The following is a 25,515-nucleotide window of genomic DNA, read 5'->3' on the forward strand; positions in this document are numbered from 1 at the left end:
CATATATATACACATATATATACATATATATATATATACATATATATATACATATACATATACATATATATATATATATATATATATATATATATAAATAAATAAATAAATATAAACCTGTCTTTCCACAGCGTCTGCCCCAGGAACGTTGAGGTCATATTATGTGCACAGCCCAGTCTTCCCACCATGCGACAAATGAACACATTATAATGCATTAAGACTCCAATAAATGTTTTCCTGCCTTGTTTCAACAAAAAGTGATGGAAATGAAATTATTTTGACATGTGACACTTCAGACAGTCTGTCTTTTACAGAGTGAACTTGAGATCGAGAGAGAGAAAGAAAGAAAGGAAAGAGTGACAAAGATTGAGATTTTACCCCAATAACTACCGGGGGATATGTGTCAACAGCAACCTTGGGAAAATCCTCTGCATTATCATTAACAGCAGACTCGTACATTTCCTCAGCGAAAACAAGGTACTGAGCAAACGTCAAATTGGCTTTTTACCAAATTACCGTACGACAGACCACGTATTCACCCTGCACACCCTAACTGACAAACAAACAAACCAAAAACAAAGGCAAAGTCTTCTCATGCTTTGTTGATTTCAAAAAAGCTTTACATGCTGACCACACCACTCGCATCGCTTGTGCTCGCCAACGAGCATCTGTGTTGCCAAGCGCTAAAATAAAAGTAAGTTCTATTTGTAACGCTGACTGCGGTGCAAGTCCTGCCTCTCCCATCTCCTCATTGGTTTATAGAAGCAGCTACCCACATGCCATCTCCTCATTGGTTATACCTACGTGGGTGATTGAAACATGAACTGAGTTTGGGCGTCTTGGTAACTAGGAAAGTGTCCTAGCCAGCTAAATTGCCATCGATGTTTAATGCTTTTCGACCTGTCCCCAAATTAATACAATTGGTTCAGATTTTGTTTTGATTTTTCAACCTGCGTGTCGTGATCGCGTTTGGTGTGGGGGGACAAAATCAATTTGCGCGCGGCCGGTTTGGGTACGGTGTTACACTCAATTTGGCATGAGGGTCTACAAAACAAACTGAGGGAAAATGGTGTTGGGGGAAAAACATATGACATTATAAAATCCATGTACAAACACACACACACTCCACAGCATAAGCCACACCCACCTCCAACATATATATCAATCTGAAGTCAAATGTCTACTGTTTGCTGATGTTCTGGTGTTTCTGTCCCCAACCAAGGAGGGCCTACAGCAGCACCTAGATCTTCTGCACAGATTCTGTCAGACGGGGGAATTAACAGTGAATCTCAGTAAGACAGAAATAATGTGTTCCAAAAAAGGTCCTGTCGCCAGGACCACGAATACAAATTCCATTTAGACACCGTTGCCCTAGAGCACACAAAAAAACAATAACGATCAGCGCCACAAATAACTTCCACAAAGCTGTGAATGATCTGAGAGACAAGGCAAGAAGGGCCTTCTATGCCATCAAAAGGAACATAAAATTTGACATACCAATTAGGATCTGTCTAAAAATACTTGAATCAGTTATAGAACCCATTGTCCTTTATGGTTGTGGGGTCTGCTCACCAACCAAGAATTCACACAATGAGACAAATACCACATGCGGAATTCTGCAAAACTATCCTCCGTGAACAACTTAGAACACCAAATAATGCATGCAGAGCAGAATTAGACTGATACCCGCTAATTATCAAAAGCCAGAAAAGAGCAGTTAAATTCTACAATCACCTAAAAGGAAGCGATTCCCAAACCTTCTATAACTAAGCCATCACCTACAGAGAAATTAACCTGGAAAAGAGATCCCTAAGCAAGCTGGTCCTGGGGCTCTGTTCACAAACAGACCCCACAGAGCCCCAGGACAGCAACACAATTAGACCCAACCAAATCATGAGAAAACAAAAAGATAATTACTTGACACATTGGAAAAAACTAACAAAAAAACTGAGCAAACTAGAATGCTATTTGGAACTTTTATGAGTATAATGTTATGTTTACTGATCCTTTTTTTATTGCTTATTTCACTTGCTTTAGTAATGTAAACATATGTTTCTCATGCCAATACAGCCCTTCAATTTAATTGAAATGTAATTGAGAGACAGATCTGTAAAGGCCTCTATGCTACCTGAAAAAGGGCCTCTTAACTTTAGGGCCTATTCGATACTGACAAGGCCTCTATGCTACCATGGTAGGTCCTCTCTGATACTGACAAGGGCTCTATGCTACCATGATAGGGCCTCTCTGATACTGACAAGGCCTCTATGCTACCATGATAGGGCCTCTCTGATACTGACAAGGCCTCTATGCTACCATGATAGGTCCTCTCTGATACTGACAAGGCCTCTATGCTACCATGATAGGGCCTCTCTGATACTGACAAGGCCTCTATACTACCAGGATAGGGCTTCTCTGATACTGACAAGCCTCTATGCTAGCATGATAGGGCCTCTCTGATACTGACAAGCCCTCTATGCCATGATAGGGCCTCTCTGATACTGACAAGCCCTCTATGCCATGATAGGGCCTCTCTCATACTGACAAGGCCTCTATGCTACCATGATAGGGCCTCTCTGATACTGACAAGGCCTCTATGCTACCATGATAGGGCCTCTCTGATACTGACAAGCCCTCTATGCCATGATAGGGCCTCTCTGATACTGACAAGCCCTCTATGCCATGATAGGGCCTCTCTCATACTGACAAGGCCTCTATGCTACCATGATAGGGCCTCTCTGATACTGACAAGGCCTCTATGCTACCATGATAGGGCCTCTCTGATACTGACAAGGCCTCTATGCTACCATGATAGGGCCTCTCTGATACTGACAAGCCTCTATGCTAGCATGATAGGTTTATACATTTTAAATCCAAATCCAGACCTCCATGGGTTGATAAATTTGATTTCCATTGATAATTTGTGTGAATTTGTTGTCAGCAACTATGTAAAGAAAGAAGTATTTAAAACCTGGACGACGCTGGGCCAATTGTGCACCGCCATATGGGACGCCCAATAACGGCCGATTGAGATACAACCTGGATTCGAACCAGAGTGTCTGTAGTGTCGCCTCTAGCACTGAGATGCAGTGCCTTAGACCACTGCACCATTCGGGAGCTCAAAACAGTTAGTCAGCAAACACTTAGGCTCAATCCCAATACCCCCTGGTTTGTGCAATCCCACGAGCCCCATCGAGTCATAGTGTGTCCCAATTCAACTTCTAGTTGGCCCTCCAAAATGCAGACTTCATATCTAGTGTTTCTGAAAACTCCCATGAAGCTCTGAGACCCAACCCTGTCGAGTTACTTTAAGAAAACAATAAACTAGGATGGAAGCAAACGTAAGTATTTATTACTTCATCAGGAATCATGCAGAAAATGTACAGTTAAGAGGAATATGTTAACGCAAGAGATTGAAGATATTTGGCATGTAATGCAGCTGAATAAAGGTAGCTAGCTAACTATTTTCTTGCTTATTGGGGAGGATAAAAATACATGTATATCTATGGATGCTTGGCTATGTAGCCAATCTGTGTATGGAACTTTGGGTATAAACAATTTCTGAACAGTAGTTTGGCATTTTTATTGCTTCTACTGGTTAATCATTAATCCCAAGAAATGACAGAAAATGAGTGAGTGAATGAAATGTAACTGTTACATGTCAAACTGCTATGGAATGAAAGTCCTGCTTCAGTACGACTCCACATTGTTGTGATTGAGCCTTAGTCAGTTAGGCTTACTAAAAGAAACATCCTCTCACTGTCAACTGCGTCTATTTTCAGCAAACTTAACATGTGTAAATATTTGTATGAACATAACAAGATTCCACAACTGAGACATAAACTGAACAAGTTCCACAGACATGTGACTAACTGTAATGGAATAATGTGTCCCTGAACAAAGGGAGGGTCAAAATCAAAAGTAACAGTCAGTATCTGGTGTGGCCACCAGCTGCATTAAGTACTGCAGTGCATCTCCTCCGCATGGACTGCAGCAGATTTGCCAGTTCTTGCTGTGAGATGTTACCCCACTCTTCCACCAATGCACCTGCAAGTTCCCGGACATTTCCCTCACCCTCCGATCCAACAGGTCCCAGATGTGCTCAATGGGATTGAGATCCGGGCTCTTCGCTGGCCATAGCAGAACACTGACATTCCTGTCTTGCAGGAAATCACGCACAGAACGAGCAGTTAGGCTGGTGGCATTGTCATGCTGGAGGGTCATGTCAGGATGAGCCTGCAGGAAGGGTACCACATGAGGGAGGATGATGTCTTCCCTGTAACGCACAGCGTTGAGATTGCCTGCAATGACAACAAGCTCAGTCCGATGATGCTGTGACACACCGCCCCAGACCATGACGAACCATCCACCTCCAAATTGATCCCGCTCCAGAGTACAGGCCTCGGTGTAACGCTCATTCCTTTGATGATAAACACGAATCCGACCATCACCCATGGTGAGACAAAACCGCAACTCGTCAATGAAGAGCACTTTTTGCCAGTCCTGTCTGGTCCAGCGACGGTGGATTTGTGCCCATAGGTGACGTTGTTGCCAGTGATGTCTGGTGAGGACCTGCCTACAACAGGCCTACAAGCCCTCAGTCCAGCCTCTCCCAGCCTATTGCGGACAGTCTGAGCACTGATGGAGGGATTGTGCATTCCTGGTGTAACTTGGGCAGTTGTTGTTGCCATCCTGTACCTGTCCCGCAGGTGTGATGTTCGGATGTACCGATCCTGTGCAAGTGTTGTTACACGTGGTCTGCCACTGCGAGGACAATCAGATGTCCGTCCTGTCTCCCTGTATCGCTGTCTTAGGCGTCTCACAGTACGGACATTGCAATTTATTGACCTGGCCACATCTGCAGTCCTCATGCCTCCTTGCAGCATGCCTAAGGCACGTTCAAGCAGAGGAGCAAGGACCCTGTGGATCTTTATTTTGGTGTTTTTCAGTGTCAGCAGAAAGGCCTCTTTGGTGTCCTTTGTTTTCATAATTGTGACCTATAAGCTGTTAGTGTCTTAACGACCGTTCCACAGGTGCATGTGTTCATTAATTGTTTATGGTTCATTGAACAAGCATGGGAAAGTGTTTACGCCCTTTACAATGAAGATCTGTGAAGATATTTGGATTTTTACTAATTATCTTTGAAAGACAGTGTCCTGAAAAGGGGACTTTTATTTTTATGCTGAGTTTATATACAAAAGAAAGCAAGTCACGGGAAGGGATAAACACACTAAGCTACAAATAAACAGACACAATAAAGGGTTTTCCAGAACACACTCTCCTGTACACACACACACACACACACACACACACACACGGGCAGCAGACACACCAACAGGCAGACATTCACACCCACAGAGCATAGCAGCAACCCACCTGATCAGACCTGCTACTCTGGTTCCTTCAGTTAGTGTGCCAGAAGGCTCATGACGCTCCACCCCTTCACTTCAATGTACCGCCTTAGAGCCTGTCTGTCAGAGTGAGAGAGAAGGGAAAGGAGTGTCACCCATAGAATTCAAGGTTTTTACACACAGGATACAAATGAGAAAGGGGAGTTGCTAAAAACCTTTGAGGAAGTACCATTCATACAAAGCTCATTCAAAAAATATCCTCAATTGTATTTTCCACCGATCACCACTAGATGGGGCTGACTGCACATTGAAGCAATACAGAGCAGTAGCCAATGGTGTATACTGTGTGTATATATAAATATTTATACACACACACACACAGTTGAAGTCAATTTAAAAAGGCAATGCTACTAAATACTAATTGAGTGTATGTAAACTTCTGACCCACTGGGAATGTGATGAAAGAAACAAAAGCTGAAATAAATCACTCTACTATTATTCTGACATTTCACATTCTTCAAATAAAGTGGTGATCCTAACTGACAGGGAATTTTTACCCGGATTAAATGTCAGGAATTGTGAAAAGCTGAGTTTAAATGTATTTGGCTGAGTTGTATGTAAACTTCCGACTTCAACTGTATATATCTCATTGGCTGTAGCCCAGCGTATACTAGACCAGAGTGAAAATGAAAAACATTCCCTACAACTCATACCTGTGCTGCCTTTCCCAGAATGAGAGAAGCTAGGCAGCTAAATATCAAGCTATGACTCCAAATCACTCAGCTTCCTATTGGTGTCTATGAAGAGAGAAGCAGCAGAGATCTCCTCTCCTGCCTGGTTTGGTTTTATTTAGCCACCCTGGATATGTGACCCGTCTGTCTGGGACTAGCTAGCAGTGAGATTGAACCTTTCTCCTTAATGAGCTTTGTAATAAATTGAAGTGTTTTTTCACCCCCACGTTGTCCATCCAGGACCTGGTTTCCCAGGATAAGTCTCTCATTCCGTGCCATGCAGCTGTGCATTAATTCAATTGAATATTGTGTCAGTGCCATGGAGAGGCAACCCCCGACGCATAAGTGTATGTAGTGGGGGGGGGGGACAGTGAAATGCGGCAGTGCGGGGAATGTAACCTCAACTCACCCAGCAGTACTATTAAGGGTGAAAGCTCCACAAAGAGCTGCACTGTATGCATGGGAATGTACTGAACAAGGAGAACGAGCGAGAAGAGAGGAAGGAGGGGAGAGGGGGAAGAGGAAACAGAGCAGGAGGATAGAGGGGTGAGGGGAGAGAGAGGGTTGAGTGGCCTAAAAGTTTCAGAGACTACGGAGTGAGTGAATGAATATCTCTGGTCATTCGTTCGATGGCATTAACCACCCAGCTAGGTGGAAAGAAGCTAAGCAAAGATGGGCCCCTTCCTCAGCCCCTTGCTTCTCTCACTCAGTCCTTTTCTTGCCCGGCAACCTGCCTCATTTCACAATGTCTGCTTTGAATGACAATAGAACCTTGACAGGGGATGGGATCACTGGTGGCCATCTCCTCTGCCCTCACCTGAAGAGGTCAGACAGTCAGTAGGACAGGCCCCCAGGGAAAGAGACACACATGTTCTCTCTTGCTCTCTCTCTCTCAGTGTGTGTGGCTCAGTTGGTAGAGCATGGCACTTGAAATGCCAGGGTTGTGAGTTTGTTTCCCGCAGGGGACCAGTATTTTTTTTTTTTTAATTACAAGTTTGGACACACCTACTCATTCAAGGCTATTTCTTTATTTTTACTATTTTCTACATTGTAGAAAAATAGTGAAGAGAGAATGCCAAGAATGGGCAAAGCTGTCAAGGCAAAGGGTGGGTATTTGAAGAATCTCAAATCTCAAATATATTTTGATTTGTTCAACACTTTTTTGTTTACTACATGATTCCATATGTGTTATTTCTTAGTTTTGATGTCTTCACTATTAATGTAGAAAATAGTAGAAATAAAGAAAATCCCTGGAATGAGTAGGTGTGTCCAAACCTTTGACTGGTACTGTAGATAATAAACAAAAAATGTACAGTAAACATTAATCAAAGTTCCAAAGGAATAGACACATTTCAATGTCATATTATGGATGTGTGTGTTGTAACGATGTGCAAATAGTGAAAAAAATAAACAGAAATATGGGTTCTACTTACAATAGTGTTGCCCTTTTTTTGTGGCAACAGGACACAAATCCTGCTGCTGTGATGGCACACTGTGGTATTTCACACACTAGATATGGGAGTTTATCAACATTTGATTTGTTTTCAAATTCTTTGTGTATCTGTGTAATCTGGCAAATGTATGGTCATACATTTGGTAGGAGGTTAGGAAGTGCAGCTCAATTTCCACCTCATTTTGTGTTGTGGGCAATGTGCACATAGCCTGTCTTCTCTTGAGAGCCAGGTCTGCCTACGACGGCTTCTCTCAATAGCAAGGCTATGCTCACTGAGTCTGTACATAGTCAAAGCTTTCCTTAATTTTGGGTCAGTGACAGTGGTCAGGTATTCTGCTACTGTGTACTCTCCGTTTAGGATCAAATAGCATTCCAGCTGGCTCAGTTTTTTGGACAATTCATTCCAATGTGTCAAGCAATTAGATTTGTATTTTCTCATTATATGTTTGGGTCTAATTGTGTTGCTGTCCTAGTGCTCTGTTTGTGTTTGTGAACAGAGCCCCAGGACCAGCTTGCTTAGGGGGCTCTTCTCCAGGTTAATTTCTCCGTAGGTGATGGCTTTGTTATGGAAGGTTTGGGAATCGCTTCCTTTTAGGTGGTTGCAGAATTTTCTGGATTTAAAATCATTAGCAGGAATCTGCCTAATTCTGCTCTGTATGCATTATTTGGCGTTTTATTTGGTACACAGAGGATGTTTTTGCAGAATTTGGTGTTTGTCCCATTGTGTGAATTCTTGTTTGGTGAGCAGACCCCAGACCTCACAACCATAAAGGACAATGGATTCTATAACTGATTCAAGTATTATTTGCCATGTTATGTTCCTTTTGATGCCGTAGAAGGGCCTTCTTGCCTTGTCTCTGACAGAATCTGTGCAGAAGATCTAGGTGCTGCTGTAGGCACTACATTGTTGGGGACAGAAGCACCAGATCATCAGCAAACAGTAGACATGACTTCAGATTCTAGTGGGGTGAGGCCGGGTGCTGCAGACTGTTCTAGTGTCCCCGCAAATTCGTTGATATATATGTTGAAGAGGGTGGGGCTCAAGCAGCATCCCTATCTCTGTGGGAAGAAATGTGCGTGTTTTTTTGCCAATTTTAACCGTACATTTGTTGTTTGTGTACATTTTAATAATGTCTTAGGTTTTCCCCCCAACACCACTTTCCAATTTGAATAGCAGACACTCATACCAAATTAAGGTAAAAGCTTTTTTGAAATCAACAATGACTTTGCTTTGGTTTGTTTGTTTGTCAATTAGGGTGTGCAGGGTGAATATGTGGACTGTCGCATGGTAATTTGGTAAAAAGCCAATTTGTCATTTGCTCAGTACCTTGTTTTCACTGGGGAAATGTACGAGTCTGCTGTTAATGATAATGCAGAGGATTTTCCCAAGGATGCTATTGAAACATATAGTTGTTGGGGTCAAATTTGTCCCTACTTTTGTGGATTGGGGTGATTAGTCCTTGGTTCCAAAAATTGGGGAAGATCCCAAAGCTGAGGATGATTAAAGAGGTTAATATGGCCAATTGGAATTTGTGGTCTGTATATTTGATCATTTAATGTCATATACCATCAACACCACAGGGTTGGAGGGTTTGTAAGTTGTCATGAAGTTCAATGTAATTGGAGAATACAGTGGGTTCTGGTAGCCTTTAACAGCTGATTCTATGATTGGTAATTGACAATGTAGATATTTTTGCTGTTTGTTCTTTGTCATAGAGCCAAAAGGATTGGAGAAGTGGTTTATCCATCTATCCGATTTGGATAGATAACTCTTCATGTTGTTGTTTGTTTAGTGTTTTCCAATTTTCCCAGAAGTGGTTAGATTCTATGGATTCTTCAATTACATTCATTTTTGCATTCCTCATAAAACAGTTTGTCACTGTTGTTAATTTTCTTTGTCGGCTTGAAATGTTCAGATTTGACAGGGAGGCCAAATATAGTGTTTAGGTTTTCTACTGCCAAGTTTACACCTTCACTATTACAGTGGAACGTTTTGTCCTGGAAATTGTCTAAAAGGGATTGAATATGTGGTTGCCCAATTGTCTTTTGGTAGGTTTCTAAACTTACTTTCCTTCCATCTATAGCATTTTTTTATATTACTCAGTTCCTTTGGCTTTGATGCCTCACGATTGAGTATTGCTCTGTTCAAGTAGACTGATTTAGTAGTAGTGTGAATTTACCTTAAGCTACCAGTAGTTGTGGCTTACCTAAACAATGCCCCAAACTGAGTAGAGAAGGATGGGTTAACTTTAAAGCACAACTGATGGCAATAAACAACTTCTCTGATAGGACATTTTCTATGTGGCATCAATATTAGTCAGAAACATTTATTGTAGTGTCAAATTTTACTACAATTTTGGTAATAAAGTCAATCTTGTCCAAAACTGAGTTTTGTAATTGAGTTCGTCATGACTTGGGCTAATAGAGGGTTGGGTTTTGATTTTGACAATGCTCACTAACACAGGACTCACAGCTGCAGTGATTGTGCTCCATCCAATCTTACCGCAGCGAATCTGACTTTGTTTACATAAAACAACACGTTGCACATTTTTTTACTTGAAAAACACTGTACCTTAGCTAGATGTAAAATGTTTTATTCATTCTGACTTATGAGGAAGTGATACTGGCTTGCACCTATGGTATCTTATGGGAGACAAACATCAGTAACTGTCCCCCAAGACTGAAATCTTGTTTTTCTTCATGAGCAACAGAGAAACACAAGCGGAATCGGTGCAGAACAATGTCCTCAGTCAGACAAGTCAATCAACTAGTCAGCCAGTGTTTGCTAGGTCAAGTCAAGGGAGCTGCAGTCAGTAAAATCAGTCTCTGTGGGAGGGAGGAGGGAGGGTTAGACCATTAATATATGCATAATTGAAAAGGCTGTTTGAAGGACAGCTTTCAGAGCATACTGCTACATTTTATAATCTTATTTTTACACTGAACAAAAAATAAACATCTAAAGTGTAGGTTTCATCAGCAGAAATAAAAAAATCCCTCAAGTTCTCCATACGCACAAAAAGCTTATTTTTCTCAAATGTTGTGCACAAATTTGTTTACATCCCTGTTAATAAGCATTTCTCAATTGCCAATCAAAAGCTGATTAAACAGCATGATCATTACACAGGTGCACCTTGTGACTGGGGACAATACAAGGTGACTTTAAATGTGCCGTTTTGTCACACAACACAATTCTACAGATGTCTCAAGTGTTGAGGGAGCGTGAAATTGGCATGCTGACTGCAGGAATGCCCACCAGAGCTGTTGCCAGAACATGTCATGTTAATTTCTCTACCATAAGTTGCCTCCAACATCATTACAGAGAATGGGGGGGGGGGGGGGGGGGGCTGAGGAGTATTTCTGTCTGTGGGGAAAAACTCATTCTGATTAGCTGGGCCTGGCTCCCCAGTGGGTCAGTGGGTGGGCCTCTGCCCTACAAGGTCCACCCATGGCTGTACCCCTGCCTATTCATGTGAAATCCATAGAAGAGGGCCTAACGAATTAATTTCAGTTAACCGATTTCCTCATATGAACAGTCGCTCAGTAAAACCTTGAAATACATGCATGTTGAGTTTATATTTTTGTTCATTATATTTTCAAATTGACCAAAGATTACACAATACCACAGCAGCAATGTTGTACTGTGTGCATGATCACATGTCCTATTATTATTTCATTAACCTCATTGTAATTGTACTGTATTCACTGAAATGATGTACCATTATACTGCTTTGGCAATATCTACAAATTGTATTTCATGCCAATAAAGCAAACTTAATTTTAGAGAGAGGAGGGAGAGAAGAGAAGGGAGAGCGAGAGAGAGAGCGAGAGAGCGAGAGAGAGGAGAGAGAGGAGAGAGAGAGAGAGAGAAGAGATGGATTATACGATGGATTGATTGTATTACAAAACCCTCCAAAGCGGTATTGGGGGTAAAGTATACGACATAAAATATATTTACACATGTACTTTAAACTGAACAATAAAATACCAAAGTTTTTTTTTGCAGAAGGGCAAGGGGTGAGACATGGGTGTAGTTTAAGTCCAACCCTGTTTAACATCTACATCAACGAACCAGCAGTGTTGTTGGACTGATCTGCAGCCCCTGGACTCACCCTAAAAGATGAGGTCAAACTCCTGCTCTACGCAGATTACCTTGTCCTGCTGTCACCAACAGAGCTAGGTCTACACTAAAGGAACCAAAAAAAAAGAATATTTTTTTTCTTAGGGGGTAGATCAGCTTTAAAAGTGCAGATAGATTGTAGCGTCCATTAATGTAATTGTCTGCATCCAATCACACATATTTTTTGTATATACTTGGATAAACTTGGTTTAGCTAACATGGAATATTTACATGGGTGTACAACTTGGTTTAGCTAACATGGAATATTTACATGGGTGTACAGAGGCCCCTGATCAGCAACCATCACTCCTGTGTTCCAATGGCACGTTGTGTGCCATTGGAACACAGGAGTGATGGTTGCTGATCAGGGGCCTCTGTACACCCATGTAAATATTCCATTAATAATCTGCCGTTTCCATCTACAATAGTCATTTACAACATTAACCATGTCTACACTGTATTTCTGATCAATGATGTTATTTTAATGGACAAAAAAAGTGCTTTTCTTTCAAAAACAAGGACATTTCTAAATGACCCCAAACTTTTGAACAGTGGTGTACGTTTTATGGAAACAGCGAGAGAGAGAGGGCGAGCGAGGGAGAGAGAGAGAGAGGGCGAGCGAGGGAGAGAGAGAGAGAGGGCGAGCGAGGGAGAGAGAGAGAGAGGGCGAGCGAGGGAGAGAGAGAGAGCGAGGGAGAGAGAGAGAGAGAGAAAGAGAGGGCGAGCGAGGGAGAGAGAGAGAGAGGGCGAGCGAGGGAGAGAGAGAGAGAGGGCGAGCGAGGGAGAGAGAGAGAGAGAGAGAGGGCGAGCGAGAGAGAGAGAGGGCGAGCGAGGGAGAGAGAGAGAGAGGGAGAGAGAGAAAGAGAGGGCGAGCGAGGGAGAGAGAGAGAGAGGGCGAGGGAGAGAGAGAGAGAGGGCGAGCGAGGGAGAGAGGGCGAGGGAGAGAGAGAGAGGGAGAGAGAGGGCGAGGGAGAGAGAGGGCGAGGGAGAGAGAGAGGGCGAGGGAGAGAGAGAGGGCGAGGGAGAGAGAGAGAGGGCGAGGGAGGGAGAGAGAGAGGGCGAGCGAGGGAGAGAGAAGGCGAGCGAGGGAGAGAGAGGGCGAGCGAGGGAGAGAGGGCGAGCGAGGGAGAGAGGGCGAGCGAGGGAGAGAGGGCGAGCGAGGGAGAGAGGGCGAGCGAGGGAGAGAGAGGGCGAGCGAGGGAGAGAGAGGGCGAGCGAGGGAGAGAGAGGGCGAGCGAGGGAGAGAGAAGGCGAGCGAGGGAGAGCGGGCGAGCGAGGGAGAGAGAGAGAGAGAGAGAGAGAGAGCGGGCGAGCGAGGGAGAGAGAGAGAGCGGGCGAGTGAGGGAGAGAGAGAGAGCAAGCGAGCGAGGGAGAGAGAGAGCGGGCGAGCGAGGGAGAGAGAGAGAGCGGGCGAGCGAGGGAGGGCGAGAGAGAGCGGGCGAGCGAGGGAGGGCGAGGGAGAGAGAGGGCGAGGGAGAGAGAGAGGGCGAGGGAGAGAGAGAGGGCGAGGGAGAGAGAGAGAGGGCGAGGGAGGGAGAGAGAGAGGGCGAGCGAGGGAGAGAGAAGGCGAGCGAGGGAGAGCGGGCGAGCGAGGGAGAGAGAGAGAGAGAGAGAGAGCGGGCGAGCGAGGGAGAGAGAGAGAGCGGGCGAGTGATGGAGAGAGAGAGCAAGCGAGCGAGGGAGAGAGAGAGAGCGGGCGAGCGAGGGAGAGAGAGAGAGCGGGCGAGCGAGGGAGAGAGAGAGAGCGGGCGAGCGAGGGAGGGCGAGAGAGAGCGGGCGAGCGAGGGAGGGCGAGGGAGAGAGAGAGGGAGAGAGAGGGCGAGGGAGAGAGAGGGCGAGGGAGAGAGAGGGCGAGGGAGAGAGAGGGCGAGGGAGAGAGAGGGCGAGGGAGAGAGAGGGCGAGGGAGAGAGAGGGCGAGGGAGAGAGAGGGCGAGGGAGAGAGAGGGCGAGGGAGAGAGAGGGCGAGGGAGAGAGAGGGCGAGCGAGGGAGAGAGAGAGAGAGAGAGAGAGGGCGAGCGAGGGAGAGAGAGAGAGAGGGCGAGCGAGGGAGAGAGAGAGAGAGGGCGAGCGAGGGAGAGAGAGAGAGGGCGAGCGAGGGAGAGAGAGAGAGGGCGAGCGAGGGAGAGAGAGAGGGCGAGCGAGGGAGAGAGAGAGAGGGCGAGCGAGGGAGAGAGAGGGCGAGCGAGGGAGAGAGAGAGAGGGCGAGCGAGGGAGAGAGAGAGGGCGAGGGAGGGAGAGGGCGAGCGAGGGAGGGAGAGGGCGAGCGAGGGAGAGAGAGAGAGGGCGAGCGAGCGAGAGAGAGAGAGGGCGAGCGAGCGAGAGAGAGAGAGGGCGAGCGAGGGAGAGAGAGAGAGAGGGCGAGCAAGGGAGAGAGAGGGCGAGCGAGGGAGAGAGGGCGAGCGAGGGAGAGAGGGCGAGCGAGGGAGAGAGGGCGAGCGAGGGAGAGAGGGCGAGCGAGGGAGAGAGAGGGCGAGCGAGGGAGAGAGAGGGCGAGCGAGGGAGAGAGAGGGCGAGCGAGGGAGAGAGAGGGCGAGCGAGGGAGAGAGAAGGCGAGCGAGGGAGAGCGGGCGAGCGAGGGAGAGAGAGAGAGAGAGAGAGAGAGCGGGCGAGCGAGGGAGAGAGAGAGAGCGGGCGAGTGAGGGAGAGAGAGAGAGCAAGCGAGCGAGGGAGAGAGAGAGCGGGCGAGCGAGGGAGAGAGAGAGAGAGCGGGCGAGCGAGGGAGAGCGAGGGAGAGCGGGCGAGCGAGGGAGGGCGAGGGAGAGAGAGAGAGGGAGAGAGAGGGCGAGGGAGAGAGAGGGCGAGGGAGAGAGAGGGCGAGGGAGAGAGAGGGCGAGGGAGAGAGAGGGCGAGGGAGAGAGAGAGGGCGAGGGAGAGAGAGAGGGCGAGGGAGAGAGAGAGAGGGCGAGGGAGAGAGAGAGAGGGCGAGCGAGGGAGAGAGAGAGGGCGAGCGAGGGAGAGAGAGAGGGCGAGCGAGGGAGAGAGAGAGGGCGAGCGAGGGAGAGAGAGAGGGCGAGCGAGGGAGAGAGAGAGCGGGCGAGCGAGGGAGAGAGAGAGAGCGGGCGAGCGAGGGAGAGAGAGAGAGCAAGCGAGCGAGGGAGAGAGAGAGAGCGAGCGAGCGAGAGAGAGAGCAAGCGAGCGAGGGAGAGAGAGAGAGCGGGCGAGCGAGGGAGAGAGAGAGAGCGGGCGAGCGAGGGAGGGCGAGGGAGAGAGAGAGAGGGAGAGAGAGGGCGAGGGAGAGAGAGGGCGAGGGAGAGAGAGGGCGAGGGAGAGAGAGAGGGCGAGGGAGAGAGAGAGGGCGAGGGAGAGAGAGGGCGAGGGAGAGAGAGGGCGAGGGAGAGAGAGGGCGAGCGAGGGAGAGAGAGAGAGGGCGAGCGAGGGAGAGAGAGAGGGCGAGCGAGGGAGAGAGAGAGGGCGAGCGAGGGAGAGAGAGAGGGCGAGCGAGGGAGAGAGAGAGAGGGCGAGCGAGGGAGGGAGAGGGTGAGCGAATGAGGGAGAGGGCGAGCGAGGGAGGGAGAGGGCGAGCGAGTGAGGGAGAGGGCGAGCGAGGGAGGGAGAGGGCGAGCGAGGGAGGGAGAGGGTGAGCGAGGGAGAGAGAGGGCGAGCGAGGGAGAGGGCGAGCGAGGGAGAGAGAGGGCGAGCGAGCGGAGAGAGAGGGCGAGCGAGCGAAGAGAGAGCGAGCGAGCGCAAGAACGAGGGAGAGAAAGAGAACAAGGGAGCGAGAACGACGGGAAAGTGAGAGGGGGGAGCGGCGGAGGAAGAGCTAGCGAGGGAGAGAGAAGTACTACTATCTAGCCCATCACAACAGACCATGCATGATCATGTGTCCACTGGCATGTGATAAAAGGTGCATAAACATTGGGTGACTCCTAGGCCCAGTCAGCCAAACCCTGTAAGCTAACCCAAGAACAGACACTTCCTCTGGGGAAGGGGAGCCCCACCGAGGGGGGTAACTGAGCCAAGACAGTTACCCCGCTCGGAACCCATCAGTAACAATGGCCCAAAAGGCGATGGAGAGGGTAAGGATCAGCTTGGGCCACCAAGTCTGGTTGCACACAAAGGCACACATGACCACCCGAAGAAGATACACATCTGTGGTGGAGCCACTAGTGTAGCAGCTGGTGAGGAAGGGATCAAGACAGTTCACTCATCTGAACAAGACCATGTTAGTTTTGGTAAGATCACCACTTATTGCTCACATCAAACAGTGAGCAAACAAAGAGCAGAGTGACATTACTTTCTTTCTCTCTTTAGTGGCTCTTATTTTTGTCAGCTCCTGTGTGTAGGCCCAAGTCATCTTTCCCCTCCAGGGCAGCCAGTAGTAAACCTGCCAGCCAGGCCAGCCAGTAGTAAACCTGCCAGCCAGGCCAGCCAGTAGTAAACCTGCCAGCCAGGCCAGCCAGTAGTAAACCTGACAGCCAGGACAGCCAGTAGTAAACCTGACAGCCAGGACAGCCAGTAGTAAACCTGAAAGCCAGGACAGCCAGTAGTAAACCTGCCAGTCAGGACAGCCAGAAATATACCTGCCAGTCAGGACAGCCAGAAGTATACCTGCCAGTCAGGACAGCCAGAAGTATACCTGCCAGTCAGGACAGCCAGAAGTATACCTGCCAGTAAAGACAGCCAGAAGTATACCTGCCAGTAAGGCCAGCCAGTAGTAAACCTGCCAGCCAGTAGTATACCTGCCAGCCAGGCCAGCCAGTCGTAAACCTGCCAGCCAGTAGTAAACCTGCCAGTCAGGCCAGCCAGAAGTATACCTGCCAGCGAGGACAGACAGTAGTATACCTGCCAGCGAGGACAGACAGTAGTATACCTGCCAGCCAGGCCAGCCAGTAGTAAACCTGCCAGCCAGGGCAGCCAGAAGTATACCTGCCAGCCAGGGCAGCCAGAAGTATACCTGCCAGCCAGGCCAGCCAGAAGTATACCTGCCAGCCAGGGCAGCCAGAAGTATACCTGCCAGCCAGGGCAGCCAGAAGTATACCTGCCAGCCAGAAGTATACCTGCCAGCCAGAAGTATACCTGCCAGCCAGAAGTATACCTGCCAGCGAGGGCAGCCAGAAGTATACCTGCCAGCCAGAAGTATACCTGCCAGCCAGAAGTATACCTGCCAGCGAGGACAGCCAGAAGTATACCTGCCAGCGAGGACAGCCAGAAGTATACCTGCCAGCGAGGGCAGCCAGAAGTATACCTGCCAGCAAGGGCAGCCAGAAGTATAACTGCCAGCCAGAAGTATACCTGCCAGCCATTAGTGTACCTGCCAGCCATAAGTGTACCTGCCAGCCATAAGTATACCTGCCAGCGTGGACAGCCAGAAGTATACCTGCCAGCGAGGGCAGCCAGAAGTATACCTGCCAGCCAAAAGTATACCTGCCAGCCAAAATTATACCTGCCAGCCAAAAGTATACCTGCCAGCCAAAAGTATACCTGCCAGCCAAAAGTATACCTGCCAGCCAAAAGTATACCTGCCAGCCAAAAGTATACCTGCCAGCGAGGAGAGCCAGAAGTATACCTGCCAGCCAGGGCAGCCAGAAGTATACCTGCCAGCCATGCAGGTGTTCAAACAGCTCAGACAAAGAGAGACAACTATTGCCTGTCTGTGACCACGCATGATGCATCTTTTAGGACCATTCTCAAAGAACAATCAGTAGCTTTATTTTGGTTTTAAAGTAGACAGGATTACAAGGCCGCCCCCTCTTGGGTCTCTTATTGTTCCACCAAATACCAGGCTACTTGTAGCTTCAACTAATCCAGCCGTTAAGCTTCTTAGCAATGACAAACAGATAGATAGGCCTAGTTGTTTGATAAGCTGGGTGAAAGTGGCCCATGCAAACATTGTGGCAGTTACTGGAGTCTGTCTGCCAGTCAAAGTCTACTCAGAGAAATAAAACTGTCAAAATGTTATGGCACTTCTTCAGTCAATCGCTCTCTCTTTGTTGTTCCCTCAATGTTTTTCTAACAGGTGGCTCAGATGGAAACTCAGGTAATTTCCAGCAGACTTCACCCGGATCATATGACGTAAGCCAGCCAAGTCAGAAAGCTATTTGGAGGAAAGCTAGGCAGTAGGCCCAGTTCTTTACCATGGATGGATGACCTTTAATGGTTTTCAATGAGGATAAGACAGAACCATCCCACACAGTGACAGTGTTCAGATAATTGATTACCTTTAATGGGAAAAGGAATCCCTACCTTTTGAGCCCAACCGCACACAAAGGTTTAATACAGAACACATGATGAATTATGCACCCAGAGGACAGTTTGAGACAGTTTGAGATCTCTGTATTGGGAAGCTTGAACTACAATTTCCCTTTCTGAAGAGCCGTAACAACAACATAACACCAACTGATCCAGAGAAGAAGAGCGACTGAGACCTTCCTCCAACTCCAGAGAAACTTAAAATAACTACGACTTCCCTTTTCTCAATGACCATAACAACCATAGCAACAAACTGTCACCCATGCATGCCACACCCTGGTCATTTACCAAGCCAACATATGGAAAGGGAATACACTATATATACAAAAGTATGTTGACTCCCTCTTCAAATTAGTGGATTAGGCCATTTCAGCCACACCCATTGCTAACAGGTGTATAAAATTGAGCACACAGCCATGCAATCTCCATAGACAAACATTGGCAGTAGAATGGCCTTACAGAAGAGCTCGGTGACTTTCAACGTGGCACCGTCATAGGATGCCACTTTTCCCACATGTCAGTTCGTCAACTTTCTGCCTTGCTAGAGCTGCCCAGTCATCTGTAAGTGCTGCTATTGTGAAGTGGAAACGTCTAGGAGTAACAATGCGCGAAGTGGTAGGCCACACAAGCTCACAGAACGGGACCGCCGAGAAGGGAAATCTTAATCCAGTGAAGGGAAATCTTACCGCTACAGCATACAATGACTTTCTAGATTATTCTGTGCTTCCAACTCTGTGGCAACAGTTTGGGGAAGGCCCTTTCCTGTTTCAGCATGACAACTTCCCATGCACAAAGCGAGGTCTAAACAGAAATGGTTTGTCGCGATCGGTGTGGAAGAACTTGACTGGCCTGCACAGACCCTGACCTCAACCCCATCAAACACCTTTGGGATGAATTGGAATGCCGACTGCGAGCCAGGCCTAATCGCCCATCATCAGTGCTCTAATGCTTGTGTGGCTGAATAGAAGCAAGTCCCCGCAGCAATGTTCCAACATCTAGTGGAAAGCCATCCCACAAGGGGGGACCAACTCCATATTAATGTCCATAATTTTGGAATGAGATGTTAGACGAGCAGGTGTCCACATACTTTTGGTCATGTAGTGTTCCTAGTCAGTTGCACAACTGAATACATTCAACCGATATGAATATGAGTCTATGAGAGCATAGCCCCCCCCCCCTCTTTTCCAGACAGAGTTTAAATCTTCTCTTTCCTCGAGGACCATAGCAACATAAAAGTACCATAACACCCATGGATTACATGAACAATTCATATACTGAAAGTCAAATGGGACCAAAGCCCACGGTCTGTCACTGCTATAGCCTGGATCTAAATTAGCCAGAGGACGGCTCGAAAGCCACAAACTGTTATTTATGCTACCAGGAAGTTTCCAAGCCATTGAGCATCCTCAATACTCTGACACACAGCCCCAAAAGGGAGAAGCCAGTTTCTCAGAAACTATGGTAAACCCCAATGGAGGACATAAAACTGTTCAAGGAGAATTGTTTGAGATTAAATTAATAGGGGGGGAAAGGTAAGGAAGGGTGAAAAACTGTTTAACATCATGATGACCATGGGAATGTGCGTTTCTGTTTGCATCCCAAATGGCACCCTATTCCCTCTACAGTGCACTACTTTTGACCAGAGCTCTTTGGGTCCTGGTCAAAGGTAGTGCACTATATGGAAAATGGGGAGCTATTTGGATGCAGACATTCTGTCCTTGGCCTATGATCTGAATAATTCCCTTTGCTGTCCAATATTACTTTATTACTGTCACAGTTTCCATTTTTATCAATGCCTGACTGCAAAGAGCAAGGAGTCAAGGATTGTAATTTCTCACCGAATGTGTCCGTTTCCTAGCACACCGTAAACGATAGGCTAGCATGCACACATTGACTTTTCCCTGAACTTTAATAACACACTCAAAAGGAGGCCCAGAATCTGATATGCAAAAGCCTGAACCACTCCCAAGTAGCCCAATCCCCCACCCCAAAGTTCAATATTAGCCTACTGCCAGGAACAGCAAACATACCAGCAAACTAACAAACAAGTAGACCAGTACTACAGTACACTCCCAAAGATTAATTAACCCCAATGAAGATCATGCACAAATATACCAAAAAGCAGATGATTAGGAGTAGACAATCCTAATCAGTTGGCGAACCGGTTTGGCTGCAGTGGGCTTCTAGGTAGCCTGGTTAAACCTGCTTGCATGTGTATATATGCGTGTGTGTGTGTGTGTGTGTGTGGTCTTCCACATCAATCAAGTCTGGTCTACCTACTCCCTAGCCAGCCACTGAACCAGCCCCTTTCCACCCAACGACTCCGCATCGCTGTCCCAAATGGCACCAAATTCCCTCTATAGTGCACTACTTTTGACCAGGACAAATAAGTCTCTGCTCAAAGGTAGTCTCAGTGTGTTACCTCCCCCCAGCCTAGCCTCAAGGTCAAGCTGTAAGGCCAGGGTATTTCTTCTGGTGTTTCTCATAACAATACTGAACTTTCCCTTGGCTTTCCAGTGCTTTTTCATTGGATTTCTAACTTTGCTAAAGGGGACAATAAGCCCTCTAAAAGCGCCCTGCCGTAATAATGCTTCCCTATACGTAATAAGGCCCCAGTTAGCACCCTCCAATTATAGGCTCTGGTCCTGCTCTTGCTGAAGGGCTGGAGAGAAAGAGATGCGACATTAACACTTTGTGCAATGAGGCCGTCGGCTGTTTTTAGAGCCTGAGTTTTAGCGTCGGGTTGCACTGAGGGGCAGAGCACAGCTAAACGGAGCTAAGCACGGTGATAGTAGTGAGAATCCCTGGTTCTGACTCAGCAGGTGAAACCCTAGAGGGCTGAGCGAGGTGGGAGAAGGTTAAACCTGTCAGAGATTAAGCGTAAAAAAAAGACAAACTGATTTGCTTTCATGGAGGACTGGCTTGAATTGTGAGGATGACCACACAATTTATTTTCATCAGGAGCAAAATCTATAGGTGATCTACTCAAAGTTGCAAAGGAAATGCTGTGATCTATGTAATATACACAAGTGACCAGCAAAATGGATAAAAGACTGGTGGTATAGCAGAAACAGTGACATTAGTGGTCAAAACATGGTACTTCCATACTACTTTATGGTAAATAATGCAAGTGATTACAATGAATAATTTATATGAATGGGGGGGGGGCAATACCAGATTCACAGGGAATACATAACATAGTATGGAGAAGCAATATTCCAAGCCGCAGCTTCATACTACTGATCCTGTATACAGCTTGTTGGGGTTGGATTGGCATGGGGTGCGGGGGTCCATGGGTGGCTTAAGACAATTTTGGGGGGATTCTTCATGACTTACTCATTAGTAGGAAGAAGTTTACTCCAAATTGGATGTTGGGTACAATATTAATTGAAATGGCCAATTTGGGTGCAATCAATTAGCTTAATTTCTCTGAGATTAAACACATTTTCAACAGGGTAACATTTCAGGAATGCCAATTGAACTTATTTCTAATAAACGATTTCAGAACAATCTGAGATGGGTGTCATGGCTTGCTTAAATAACATGGAACAACTCAATTGAGAAAGAAAAAGCTGAGGATAATGTGGTGGTAGTTGAAATTCCAAGCGTCTATGCAAGATCAGACAAGAAGCCACATTGCATCACATTAACTGTGTGTGATAACAGGTACGTAGGCTTCTGTGGAATTTTCAATAAAATGACCTGCAGGCAGAGCAGCATTTTCTTGTTGCTTTGGCGCAATTCCACGGTAACGTTATTAGGCTATGACTCCGATTTTTCACATTAAAATGTAGGCCAGCAGTACCAGCCAAAAGTTTGGACACCTACTTATTCAAGGGTTTTTCTTAATTTTTACAATTTTCTACATCAGGCCTTTGTATTGGTGTCCTTTAGTAGTGGTTTCTTAGCAGCAATTCGACCATGAAGGCCTGATTCATACAGTCTCCTCAAAACAGTTGATGTTGAGATGTGTCTCTTACAGTGAAGCATTTATTTGGGCTGCATTTTCTGAGGCTGGTAACTAATGGACGTATCCTCTGCAGCATAGGTAACTCTGGGTCTTCCTTTCCTGTATTGGTCCTCATTAGTCAGTTTCATCATCGCCCTTGATGTTTTTTTGTGACTGCACATGAAGAAACCTTCAACGTTGCTGAAATTTTCCGCATTGACTGACTGACCATGTCTTAAAATAATGACGGAACATCGTTTCTCTTTGCTTCTATGAGCTGTTCTTGCCATAATATGGACTTGGTCTTTTACCAAATAGGGCTATGATCTTTATACCACCCCTATCTTGTCACAACAAAACTGATTGGCTCAAACGCATTAAGAAGGAAAGAAATTCCACAAATTAACTTTTAACAATGCACACCTGTAGATTGAAATTCATTCCAGGTGACTACCTCACGAAGATGGTTGAGAGAATGCCAAGAGTGTGCAAAGCTGTCATCAAGGCAAAAGGGTGGCTACTTTGAAGAATCTCAAATATAACATATATTTTCATTTGTATTAAACTTATTTTGATTACTACATGATTCCATGTGTCATTCCATAGCGTTGATGTATTAACTATTATTCTACAATGTACAAAATTCTACAATAGTAAAAATAAAGAAAAACCCTGGAATGAGTAGTTGTGTCCAAACTTTTGACTGGTACTGCATGTCAAACAAAAAAACCATTGACTTCAAAGTTAACAAAACCATACAACTCTAAACATGAGGACTACTTTTTACACAGAACATTTCACAAAAACACATTTACTTGAAGAACTGTGCAGATACCACGTTTAGTACCAGAATAATAGTTATGTGTCCACCGTTTCCAAAACCGCTGTTAAATATCTGCTCTGAATTAAGATTCAAAGATGTCTGAGGAAAGAATGGAGTGTCAGCTATGACATGTATACAAACTCATGGTGCCATCTATGTTGGTTATTGAACGACAGGAAATTAAGTGGATTTACAACCGGTAACGGTTTTACGGTTACGGAATTACATCATGGGTCCCTGATCTGTATTATACAGAAATACATAATCACGAATATGAATAGCATTCTTTTCATGGTGTTGTATCCAGAATAGAGGTCGACCGATTAATCGGAATGGCCGATTAATTAGGGCCTTTTGCAAGTTTTCATAACAATCGGAAATCGTTTTTGCCAGATTTTTGTTGTTGTTTTTTTACACCTTTATTTAATCTTTATTTAACTAGGCAAGTAAGTTAAGAACACATTCTTATTTTCAATGACGGCCTAGGAACGAGGCAGAACGACATATTTTTACCTTGTCAGCTCGGGGGATCCAATCTTGCAACCTTACAGTTAACTAGTCCAACACTCTAACCACCAGCCTCACGAGGAGCCTGCCTGTTACGCGAATGCAGTAAACCAAGGTAAGTTGCTAACTAGCATTAAACGTATCTTATAAAAAACAATCAATCAACGACTGTCGTTGCTCTAATGTGTACTTAAACATAAACATCAATGCCTTTCTTAAAATCAATACACAAGTCTATATTTTTAAACCTGCATATTTAGCTAAAAGTAATCCAGGTTAGATGGCAATATTAACCAAGTGAAATTGTGTAACTTCTCTTGCGTTCATTGCACGCAGAATCAGGGAATATGCAACAGTTTGGGCCGCCTGTCTCTTTGCTAACTAATTTGCCAGAATTTTACGTAATTATGACATAACATTGAAGGTTGTGCAATGTAACAGGAATATTTAGACTCATGGACGCCACCCGTTAGATAAAATACGGAACGGAATAAACGTTTTGTTTTCGAGGTGATAGTTTCCGGATTTGACCTAAGGCTCGTATTTCTGTGTGTTTATTATAGTTAAGTCTATGATTTTTATTTATTTTTATTTTTATTTCACCTTTATTTAACCAGGTAGGCTAGTTGAGAACAAGTTCTCATTTGCAACTGCGACCTGGCCAAGATAAAGCATAGCAGTGTGAACAGACAACACATGGAGTAAACAATTAACAAGTCAATAACACAATAGAAAAAAAAGGGGGAGTCTATATACAATGTGTGCAAAAGGCATGAGGTAGGCGAATAATTACAATTTTGCAGATTAACACTGGAGTGATAAATGATCAGATGGTCATGTACAGGTAGAGATATTGGTGTGCAAAAGAGCAGAAAAGTAAATAAATAAAAACAGTATGGGAATGAGGTAGGTGAAAATGGGTGGGCTATTTACCAATAGACTATGTACAGCTGCAGCGATCGGTTAGCTGCTCAGATAGCTGATGTTTGAATCAGCTGAGGGAGATAAAAGTCTCCAACTTCAGCGATTTTTGCAGTTCGTTCCAGTCACAGGCAGCAGAGTACTGAAACGAAAGGCGGCCAAATGAGGTGTTGGCTTTAGGGATGATCAGTGAGATACACCTGCTGGAGCGAGTGCTACGGATGGGTGTTGCCATCGTGACCAGTGAACTGAGATAAGGCGGAGCTTTACCTAGCAAGGACTTGTAGATGACCTGGAGCCAGTGGGTCTGGCGACGAATATGTAGCGAGGGCCAGCCGACTAGAGCATACAAGTCGCAGTGGTGGGTGGTATAAGGTGCTTTAGTGACAAAACGGATGGCACTGTGATAGACTGCATCCAGTTTGCTGAGTAGAGTGTTGGAAGCCATTTTGTATATGACATCGCCGAAGTCGAGGATCGGTAGGATAGTCAGTTTTACTAGGGTAAGCTTGGCGGCGTGAGTGAAGGAGGCTTTGTTGCGGAATAGAAAGCCGACTCTTGATTTGATTTTCGATTGGAGATGTTTGATATGAGTCTGGAAGGAGAGTTTGCAGTCTAGCCAGACACCTAGGTACTTATAGATGTCCACATATTCAAGGTCGGAACCATCCAGGGTGGTGATGCTAGTTGGGCATGCGGGTGCAGGCAGCGATCGGTTGAAAAGCATGCATTTGGTTTTACTAGCGTTTAAGAGCAGTTGGAGGCCGCGGAAGGAGTGTTGTATGGCATTGAAGCTCGTTTGGAGGTTAGATAGCACAGTGTCCAATGACGGACCGAAGGTATATAGAATGGTGTCGTCTGCGTAGAGGTGGATCAGGGAATCGGCTGCAGCAAGAGCAACATCATTGATATATACAGAGAAAAGAGTCGGCCTGAGAATTGAACCCTGTGGTACCCCTATAGAGACTGCCAGAGGACCGGACAGCATGCCCTCCGATTTGACACACTGAACTCTGTCTGCAAAGTAATTGGTGAACCAGGCAAGGCAGTCATCCGAAAAACTGAGGCTATTGAGTCTGCCAATAAGAATATGGTGATTGACAGAGTCGAAAGCCTTGGCAAGGTCGATGAAGACGGCTGCACAGTATTGTCTTTTATCGATGGCGGTTATGATATCGTTTAGTACCTTGAGTGTGGATGGTTCCGACCTAGAATATGTGGACATCTATAAGTACCTAGGTGTCTGGCTAGACTGCAAACTCTCCTTCCAGACTCATATCAAACATCTCCAATCGAAAATCAAATCAAGAGTCGGCTTTCTATTCCGCAACAAAGCCTCCTTCACTCACGCCGCCAAGCTTACCCTAGTAAAACTGACTATCCTACCGATCCTCGACTTCGGCGATGTCATCTACAAAATGGCTTCCAACACTCTACTCAGCAAACTGGATGCAGTCTATCACAGTGCCATCCGTT

The 25,515-nt window shown here is 46.0% G+C and overlaps 1 protein-coding gene across 2 annotated transcripts in view; it reads right to left on the reverse strand.

Moving 5' to 3' along the window:
* mpp7a (MAGUK p55 scaffold protein 7a) overlaps window positions 1-25,515 on the reverse strand; it is a 304,718-nt gene that overhangs the window by 230,513 nt on the left and 48,690 nt on the right. For both annotated transcript variants that reach the window (XM_036935252.2, XM_036935250.2), the window contains exon 2: window positions 5,374-5,468. The gene's annotated coding sequence lies outside the window, so the exon portion shown is untranslated. The remainder of the gene's footprint in view (window positions 1-5,373; window positions 5,469-25,515) is intronic.

The sequence above is a fragment of the Oncorhynchus mykiss genome, chromosome 11 (assembly GCF_057628025.1).
Source record: "Oncorhynchus mykiss isolate SJ-2025 chromosome 11, ASM5762802v1, whole genome shotgun sequence".
Lineage (NCBI taxonomy): Eukaryota > Metazoa > Chordata > Actinopteri > Salmoniformes > Salmonidae > Oncorhynchus > Oncorhynchus mykiss.